Below are 9,624 nucleotides of genomic sequence, written 5' to 3' on the forward strand. Positions count from 1 at the left end.
TCCGTCCAGACTTACAATGTAAGTTAATGGGAACGGATCCGCTTGAAGATGTCACCATATGGCTCAATCTTCAAACGGATCCGTCCCCCAGTGACTTTACATTGAAAGTCTGGACGGATCCGTCTGAGGCTACTTTCACACTTAGAATTTTTTTTAACATTATAATGCAGACGGATCCGCTCTGAACGCAAGTGTGAAAGTAGCCTAAGATATATGACATCCATTGACTCACCCCAATCTGGTTCTAGAACTTACATCCTCATAGAAACTGATTAGTTTGACAGGAACGATCCCTCATAAATGTATGTGGATATTGTGTTACACACTTCATTCAGATACTCGAGGAAAGCATCTCTTAGAAAACTTTTAAACAGTTTACCTACAACAGATATTAGACTTACTGGTCTATAGTTTCCGGGCTCTGTTTTTGACCACTGTTTGAATATTGGCACCATATTTACTAAGCGCCAATCCTGTGGAACAGACCCTTTCATTATAAAGTCCTTAAATATCAGAAATAAGAGATTATTACAATTCTCTTAAAATCCAGGGGTGTGTGCCAACTGAACCCTGTGATTTGTCTATTTTAATCTCTTTAAGATGCCGCTGCACTTCTTCTTCAGTCAGACAGGCCACTTTTAATGGGAATTTTGCTTTGATATTCTGCATTTCATCTGACATTTCATTTTCCTCAGTGAATACAGTGGAGAAAAAAATATTTAATACATTCGCTTTCTCCTCATTGCTCTTTACAACTCTTCACATCTGTCAGCAAATTTGTACCTATGAAACTAGCTGAATTGTTACATGTGCACTTGGCAGCTGAAGGCATCTGTACTGGTCACGTGTTCATAAGTGCCCGCACTGGCGCTCCCTTTTCACTTTGATTGACAGGGCCTGGCGTGATGATATTTTCACCCTGGCCCTGTCAATCAAAGTGGAGAAGGGGGCGATAGTTGCAGAGAGAGCAGAGCCTCTAGGACGGGCGCTGGAAGCGTGAGTCACTACGTCACGCGCCTCCGCCTCCCACTTTATGAATGAAGCAGGTGGCGTGGGCGCATGACGTAGTGACTCACGCTGCCAGGGCCCATCCTCCCCGCCTGCCTCCTCTCTCCTACGAGCGCTTGTTAGTACGGTATACAGGCGCTGATTACCCTGAACTTTTATATATATACTTTTATATATATTTTATATATTAACAATGCCTACAATTATAGATAAGATTATATACAGTGAGCGGAGCCCATGTAGTAGAATATACAGTCACTGCACAGGCCCCGCTGTCATTATAAAACCAGATGCGACCCCCACCCCCTGTATTGGGAGTCATTCACACCGCAGGGACACAATTATGGGGGGTGATCTGTGGATGACACATAGCATAAGATGCTATATATGTGTCATCCACAGATCCCCCCCTAACAGTGTCATCCACAGATCCCTATAACAGTGCCATCCAGAGACCCCAATAAGAGCCATCCAGAAATCCCCCATAACAGTGTCACCCACAGATCCCCCATAACAGTGTCCTCAACAGATCCCCCATAATAGTGTCATCCACAGACCACCATTAGTTCAAAACCCACCAAAAGCACACCTTTTGGTTCAAATTATTATTTTTTCTTATTTTCCTCCTCAGAAACCTAGGTGCGTTTTATGGGCCGGTGCGTCTTATATGGCGAAAAATACGGCAATTGAATTACATTTTAGGGTTAGTTTTACTCTCTTTGGCAATGAGCCTGTCTGTATCCAGCGTTGCTGGCTTTATCTGTCTTACATATTCTATTTTTTGCCTTATAGTTTTTTTTTAGTACTTCTTCGCTACCCACCTGTTATAGTCATTTAAATGCTTTTTCTTTGTCTTTTATTGCCCTCTTTACATTTCTATTTATCCACATTGAGTCTTTTATTCCCAAAAATGCTGCTGTAAAAATTGAAGCCTTTTCTGACGATGCAACATAGTTAGCAGAGGTGCAGTGATCATCTATCTGCTTTGGAGTACTATACGCAGTTGGGTACACTGAACTGTTGTTTTAGACACAAGTTTGGTGGTGAGCTGCTCCACTGTAGCATGTCCGTCTGCCTTTGCGCACCTTTATAACCAACATTTAACTCTCACATAAATGGCATGTGGTGCTCGGCAGATTCCGCATCACTTATTCACAACAGGGGAGTAACTACCATAGCAGTAGACCATGCGACTGCTAGGGGGCCCAGTTGGTATCATCTCCTCTTCTACTGGGGGTGAAAACTTGGCCAAGACACTAGCCTCTAAAGAAAAAACATTTTAGCAAACGAGGCAGTGGAACAAATGGCCCAAGGGTCATTGAAAGGGGTTTAGCTGGAAACCCATCTGTACTGTGTGTGTGGGGGGCCTGGCTTGATCCTTGCTATGGGGCCCTTATCTCTCTATGTATGCCACTGATTCACAATGATGCTTAATGAAAGCTAATAATCATTCCTTTTTGCAACTCTGATAAGTCACTTCTTTTACGCATGACAGCAACCAGAGATGTGTGTGTCTATCACAGCCTATCACACACCTTATATACCTACCAAGCCAGCTACTGACGTCGAAAGTAGGAAGTGGTCATAATAGTATGACTCAACTGTGTATGTCTTGCATCACAACTACTTGTGTTGCAACCCACAAGTTGCCACAATCTAGAAAAGTCGCAAAGTGACCCTGTTTATTTCACTACGATGTATGTCATGGTCAAACTTACTATGTAGACCAGCTTAAAGGTCCTTATACATAAGCAGAATATCTGCTGATAAATAAGCGCTGATCGACGATATAGCACATTGATCGATGCTCGTATACCAATCAACCTACTACATGGGGATAAACAATCCTTTATACGATCATCCCCATTTAGTTTGCATTTGTTGTTACCACATCCCTCTTTACCTTGGAAGACATGCTGCTGACAAACGAATACTTATGTAAAAGGTGCAATAAGATGGCAAATGAGAATTTTCTTGCTTGTTGGCCGATCGGTGGGAGGTGTACCTGGGGCAATAATTGGGAATGAACATTTGTACCCAAAGTGTAATAGGGCCTTTAGAAGGTGATTAAGGGAGGATGGGACTCTTCGCATGAACTCTGGAGGAGAAGTTTTGAAAGGGATACACTCAGGGATATTCCAGTCCTGTTGTGGAGAAGCAGAACTGTCATCCTTTTAAGCAATGTCTGAGACTTATTCTATAAAATGCTAGATGTCCCTGGCACCCAGACTGTTACAGTACACAGTGACATTTGGGGGTTGATAGGTTGGACTGTTTCAGGAACTCTTAGCTTCAGTCCCTGTAGTAACAACGCTGCTAACAATTTAACGTGCATCGCCTAGCAACCGCCTCAGAATAATTCACAGAAACCCCCCACATTCTAGAACTATTCTGCAGCGTTTCATTAAATACAGTGATGCTAAGTGTTGTGTGCAGCCAAGATCTTCACGTGCTTATATAAATGGGGTACAAGCACTGCATGCAAATAAGGGTCCCTTCAGATTTAGGCCTCTTTCACACTGGCATGTGCGGCCCGTTGCCGTATTACGGACCACATTTGCGGTTCCGCAATACACGGGTGCCGTTCCGTGGGCATTCTGCATCACGGATGCAGACCTGTTCACTTGAATGGGTCTGCAAATCCGGAGATGCGGAATAGTGCGGAAAGGAAACACGGAACGGAACCCTATGGAAGCACTACGGAGTGCTTACGTGGGGTTTCGTCCCGTATTTCCGTTCTGCAAAAAGATAGAACATGTCCTATCTTTTTGCGGAAAGGCCGGATCCACTGCGGCTGCCCCACAGACTGTGCTTGTGTATTACGGCAACAGGCCGCACATGCCAGTGTGAAAGAGGTCTAAGTCTGGACAGAAACAAGGGCTAAGAACACTGGCTGCTACTAAAAAGGAGCACTAGAGAGTCCTAATATGTTTCACATGTCTCCATGTATATAGAGCTAAAATTCACACAGATCTGTAGAAGTGCGAAGTCCGTGAAATGCCAACCAAATAATTTGATCTTATGAGGTACTGTAGTTTCACTTACCTGTATCCAGGTGATCATATACCATTTATTTCTCGGTAACCTACCTGTCCTGGTCCATGTACTTACCTCTATCCAGGTGATCATATACCTTTCATTTCCCAGCACCCTACTTGTCCTGGTCCTTTTAAATACCTGTATTCCAGTGATCATGTACCCTTCATTTCCCAGGACCCTACCTGTCCTGGTTCCTTTAACTACCTGTATCCAGGGGATCATATACCATATGTTTCTCAGCACCCTAGCTGTCCTCTTCCATTCACTTACCTGTATCTTGGCGATCATATACCATATATTTCTCAGCACCCTGCCTGTACTGTTCTCTTCACTTACCTAAAACCAGGTGATCAATTTCAGTTTATTTCCCAGCACCCTACCTGTCCCATTCCTTTTACTTACATATATCTTGGTGATTATATATCCTCAATTTCGTAGAACCATCCCTCTCCTGTTACCTTCACTTACCTGTATCCAAGTGAGCATATATCCATATTTCTGTGGTGTAGACTAGCCAAGGTGTCCTCATTAGGGTTCCCAGGTACATAGGCATCTACCCCACGGTAGGGTTAACCAGGGACACCAGGAGGCACGAGAGACGGGATCGCACCTATCGGGGCGGCTATTCCGTATTTAGGCAGGGCTGCTACACCAGGGCCAGAATTAGGGTTACTGCCCCCAGGAGGTTTTTATTAACATCAACTAACCCGATTGCAAACATCGTGCAAGTAAATCTGCCCCTAGATTCTGATTTTCTTTTTCTTCTTATCATTTACTATATACTAGAAGGGTGTAATAACTGTTTTATATATAAATATTAAAAGTTATATTTTAGAATGATGGTAATACTGTGAATCCCTTTTGTTCATGACCACATTCCACTATGTTCAAACTGTGAATACTGTATGTTACATACCCTTCACTTCCAAGCACCCATCCTGTCACTTCACTTATCTGTATCTTGGTTTTGGCTCCCTAGCGGCGCGAGTGGTACTGTCACGCAGACCCTGCAATCACCGTTACTCCAAACATTGGTGAATTCCTGGGGGAGATTTGCTTCTAAAACCGCCCTAGCCACAGTACCAGGCCCTCTCACAGTTATTGCCATACACCCTGGACTACCTTCTTATATTGGGTCCTTACCGGCCTTCCAGGCTTCCTCCCCTTCACAGATCTTAATTAAAGACATATTCAGGGATTCAGCCCTTTTACCCTTCGGTGATCTATCGCATATCTCTCCCAACTCCCCAGGTCGCTGGTTCAGATACCTCCAACTTCGCAATTTCATAAGCTCCCTGGCTCCTGGATCGCAACTATCCGCCCCCCTGACTAACTTTGAAAAACTCTGCACAGCAGCGTCAGGCCCTTGTCATGGCATATCCTTGATCTACGGTCTGATGGGTGTCGGGGAGGTAGGGGATGGCACATTAACCGAACAGCTAAGGGACGTGGGGTTTGTGTCTGGTTGGGAGGGTGACTTGGCGGTTACCATTTCCGCTGAACAATGGAATCGCTCCCTTCTGTTCACTCATAAGTCGACGGTATCTTGCTGCCTACAAGAGTTGAACTATAAAATCCTTACACGGTGGTATAGGACTCCAGTCAAGCTACATCAGTTTTATCCCTCTGTTCCCAACACATGCTGGCGATGCCACGCTGCAGTGGGCTCCATGCTCCACATCTGGTGGGACTGTCCTGGGGTTTCCCCCCTGTGGCATGATGTTTTTGCTCTCTATAACGCTCTGTACCAGACTTCTATACCACCGTCCCCCTCAGATAGCTCTGCTTTCTATCTATTCGGGTAGAATTCAGCTTGTCAAGAAAGGAGCCCTTAGGCTATTTGTGCAGGCTGTGAGACAGATCATACCGCTCCAGTGGAAATCAGCAGAGAGCCTGCGGAGACTTACTTGGGTCCACGCACTGGACACCCTGGTCCGGATGGAAGAGCTGAGAGCTGAGGCCCACAATCAGACGCGTTCCTACTCGCAATCATAGGACCCCTGGCTGCAATTCAGTAGCTCACCCTGATTTCACTCTTGGCTAGACACTGGTAGTTGTACCTGGTAAAGTTCAGGTTTCTCTTTAAATATCGCCCTGCCCCCCCCCCCCCCCGTATTTCCTTCCCCCCGTTTTCCAGCCCCTTGTCTTGGTCTTATATGTTCAGACTCATCACACTTATTCACATGCATATAATAGCCATGTTTCCTTTATAATTGGGCACAGGTTATATTGTCCTTTTCCTAACTTGCTTTGTGATTATGTATCTCATTTTCATATTTGTCTTAATAAAATATGATTGAACCATATCTGTATCTTGGGAATCATATGCTGTCTAATTTCCAGAACTCTACCTGCCATGTTCCATTCACTTACCTGTGTTTAATGGCCATGCACCCTTCAGTCGCCAGTGACCTACCTGTTCTGCTTTTTTCACTTAACTGAATCCAGGTGATGGTGTATCCTTTATTTTTCACCCTACCTGTCCTGTTTCCTTCACTTACCTATATACTACTGATCATACACCCTATATTTCTAAGCAACCTACATGTCCTTTTACCTTCCCTGTAACCAGGTGGTTATATACTGTTCATCCCCTTAACCTTGCCTGTCCTATTCTATTCACTTTACCTGTATCCCAATTGATCATACACCTTTATTTCCCAGCTCACTACCTGCCCTATTCCCTTTACTTACTTGTATACAGGTGATTACATACCCTTTATTTAGCATCACTCTATTTGTTTCATTCACTTACCTGTGTCAGGTGATCATGCACCCTTAATTTCTAAATGTTCTATTCCGTTTACTTACCTGTATTCAGGAGATTACTGAAGACACTTTATTTCCCAACAATCTACCTGTCTAGTTTTATTCACATACCTTTATTGCATACCTTTACCTAGTAATCATGCATGTTTTTTTTCTCAGCACCCTCCCTTTCCTGTTCCCATCACTTACCTGTGTCTGTCTGATGGTCATGCATCCATCATTCACCAACAACCTACACATCCTATTGTCTTAGCTTACCAGAGACCAGTAATAATGCAGTTTTCAAGAACGTTATCTGTCCTGTTCACCTAAGTTACCTGTATCCAGGTGATCATATACCCTTCATTTCCAAGCAACCTACCTGTCCTTTCCCCTTCACTTACCTATGTCTGATGGCCATGACACTTCATTCTACAGCATCCTACCTTGTTATCTTCCCTTATCTGCATCCAAATGCAGTCAAATACCTATTATTTTCCAGAATCCAACCTGTTCTGTTTCCTTTACTTATCTGTATAATATTGATTATAGACTCTATATTTTCAAGCAACATACAATGTGTTCGAAAAGTTTTCAGACCCTATCATTTTGTTATGTTGCTGCCTTTTGCTGAAATAAAAATAAAAAAAACATATTCCCCATCATTCTGCATTCAGTATTCCATAATGCCAAAGTGAAAACAGAATGTGAGAAATCTTTGCTGATTTATTAAAAAGGAAAAACAAAAATATTGCATTGACATAAGTATTCAGACCTTTTACTCAGGACTTAGTTGAAGCTCCTTTGGCAGCGTTTATAGCCTCCAGTCTTCGTGGCTATGATCCCACAAGGTTTGCACACCTGGATTTGGGGATTTTCTGCCATTTTTCTCTGCATATCCTTTCAAGTTCTGTCAGGTTGGATGGGGACGGTCAGTGGACAGCCATTTTCAGGTCTCTCCAGAGATGTTCAATTGGGTTCAAGTCAAGGTTCTGGCTGGGCCACTCAAGGACATTCATAGCATTGTAGCTAAGCCACTCCAGTGTTGTCTTGGCTGTGTACTTAGGGTCCCCGTCTTGTCGGAAGCTGAATCTTCTGCCCAGTCTGAGTTCCAGAACAGTCTGGATCAGGTTTTTATTAAGGCTACTTTCACACTAGCTTTTTTTGCGGATCCGTCATGGATCTGCAAAAACGCTTCCTTTACAATAATACAACCACATGTATCCGCCATGAACTGATGCATTCTGAGCGGATCCTTTTCCATTCAGAATGCATTAAGGAAAACTGCTCCGTTTTGGACCGCTTTTGAGAGCCCTGAACGGATCTCACAAACGGAAAGCCAAAACGCCAGTGTGAAAGTAGCCTAAAAATATCTCTCTACTTTGCTCTATTCAGCTTTCCTTCATCCCTGACCAGTCTCCCTGTCCTAGCTGCTGAAAAACTCCCCCACAGGATGATGATGCCACCACCGTGCCTCACTGTAAGGATGGTATTGGGCAGGTGATGAGCAGTTTCCTCCAGATGTGACACTTAGAATTGAGACCAAAAAGTTTTAAATTGGTATAATCAGACCACAGAATCTTGTTTCTCACAGTCTGATAGTCCTTTAGGTGTTTGTTTTTTACACAACTCTAGGCGGGCTTTCATGTGTCTTTTACTGAGGAGAAGCTTCGTTCTGGCCGCTCTGCCATAAAGCCCAGATTGGGGAGAGTGCTGCTGTGATGTTGACCTTCTGGAAATTTCTCTCTTCTGCATACAGAGTCTTTGGAGCTCAGCCAGAGTGACCAGGGGCAGATTGGCCATATACCTTACAGGGGAATTTCCCGGTGGGCCAATGCCCAAGGGCCGCCTGAGCCCTCCTCACAGCCGGCCAGTGGAAGTTTTTGGGAATGTATTTTGTGCTGCTGGCGGCAGTATTTTGTGATGGACTGTGGTATTTGGCTCGGTTAGGGTGATATAATGTGCTACAATATGGTATTGCTGCCCCGCCTACTTGTGTTGGCCCTGCCTTCAAAACTAGCTACCTTTTGTATTTTTCCCAGGGCCACTTTAAGTTCCTAGTCCACCTCGAGAGTGACCATTGGTTTATTGGTCACCTCTCTTCGCCTACGATTACTTAGCTTGATGAGGCGGCCAGCTCTAGGAAGAGTCCTGCTTATTCCAAACTTCTTCCATTTAACCCCTTAAGGACTTAGGGCGTACCGGTACGCCCTATTTCCCAAGTCCTTAAGGACTCAGGGCGTACCGGTACGTCCTAAGTTTAAATCGCAATTGCGGCGGGGGTTAATCGCAACAGGATGTCCGCTGAAATCATTCAGCGGGCATCTTGTCACAATGCCGGGGGGGGGTCACGTGAATTCAGACCTGCGGTTTGCGGCTTTTACCTTATCCGACGGTTGCGGGCGACGGTGCCATCGGGTCCCCATGCGGCTGTAGGGGGGACCCGATGGCATGGAAGGCAGAGCGATGTCTAAGGAATGCATTGCGCTGCCTTCCGGTGACGAGCCTGTGAGATCCAGCCCCCTGTATTACTCATACAGCCAATGCATTCATTCAAATACATTCCACAGAAGTATTGGAATGAATTGTAAAAGGGATTAGACCCCCAAAAGTTGAAATCCCAAAGTGGGACAAAAAAGAAAGTAAAAAAAAAGTTGAAAAAATTAAGTCCCCCCCCCCCCCCCCCAAATTAAAAGTTTCAAGTAAAAATAAACAAAAATGTAATTTTCCCCAAATAAAGTTAAAAAAATTGGTAAAAAATAGGGAAAAAAAACGTATACATATTAGGTATCGCTGCGTCCTATCGACCGGCTCTATAAACATATCTCA

The sequence above is a fragment of the Bufo gargarizans genome, chromosome 6 (genome assembly GCF_014858855.1).
Source record: "Bufo gargarizans isolate SCDJY-AF-19 chromosome 6, ASM1485885v1, whole genome shotgun sequence".
Lineage (NCBI taxonomy): Eukaryota > Metazoa > Chordata > Amphibia > Anura > Bufonidae > Bufo > Bufo gargarizans.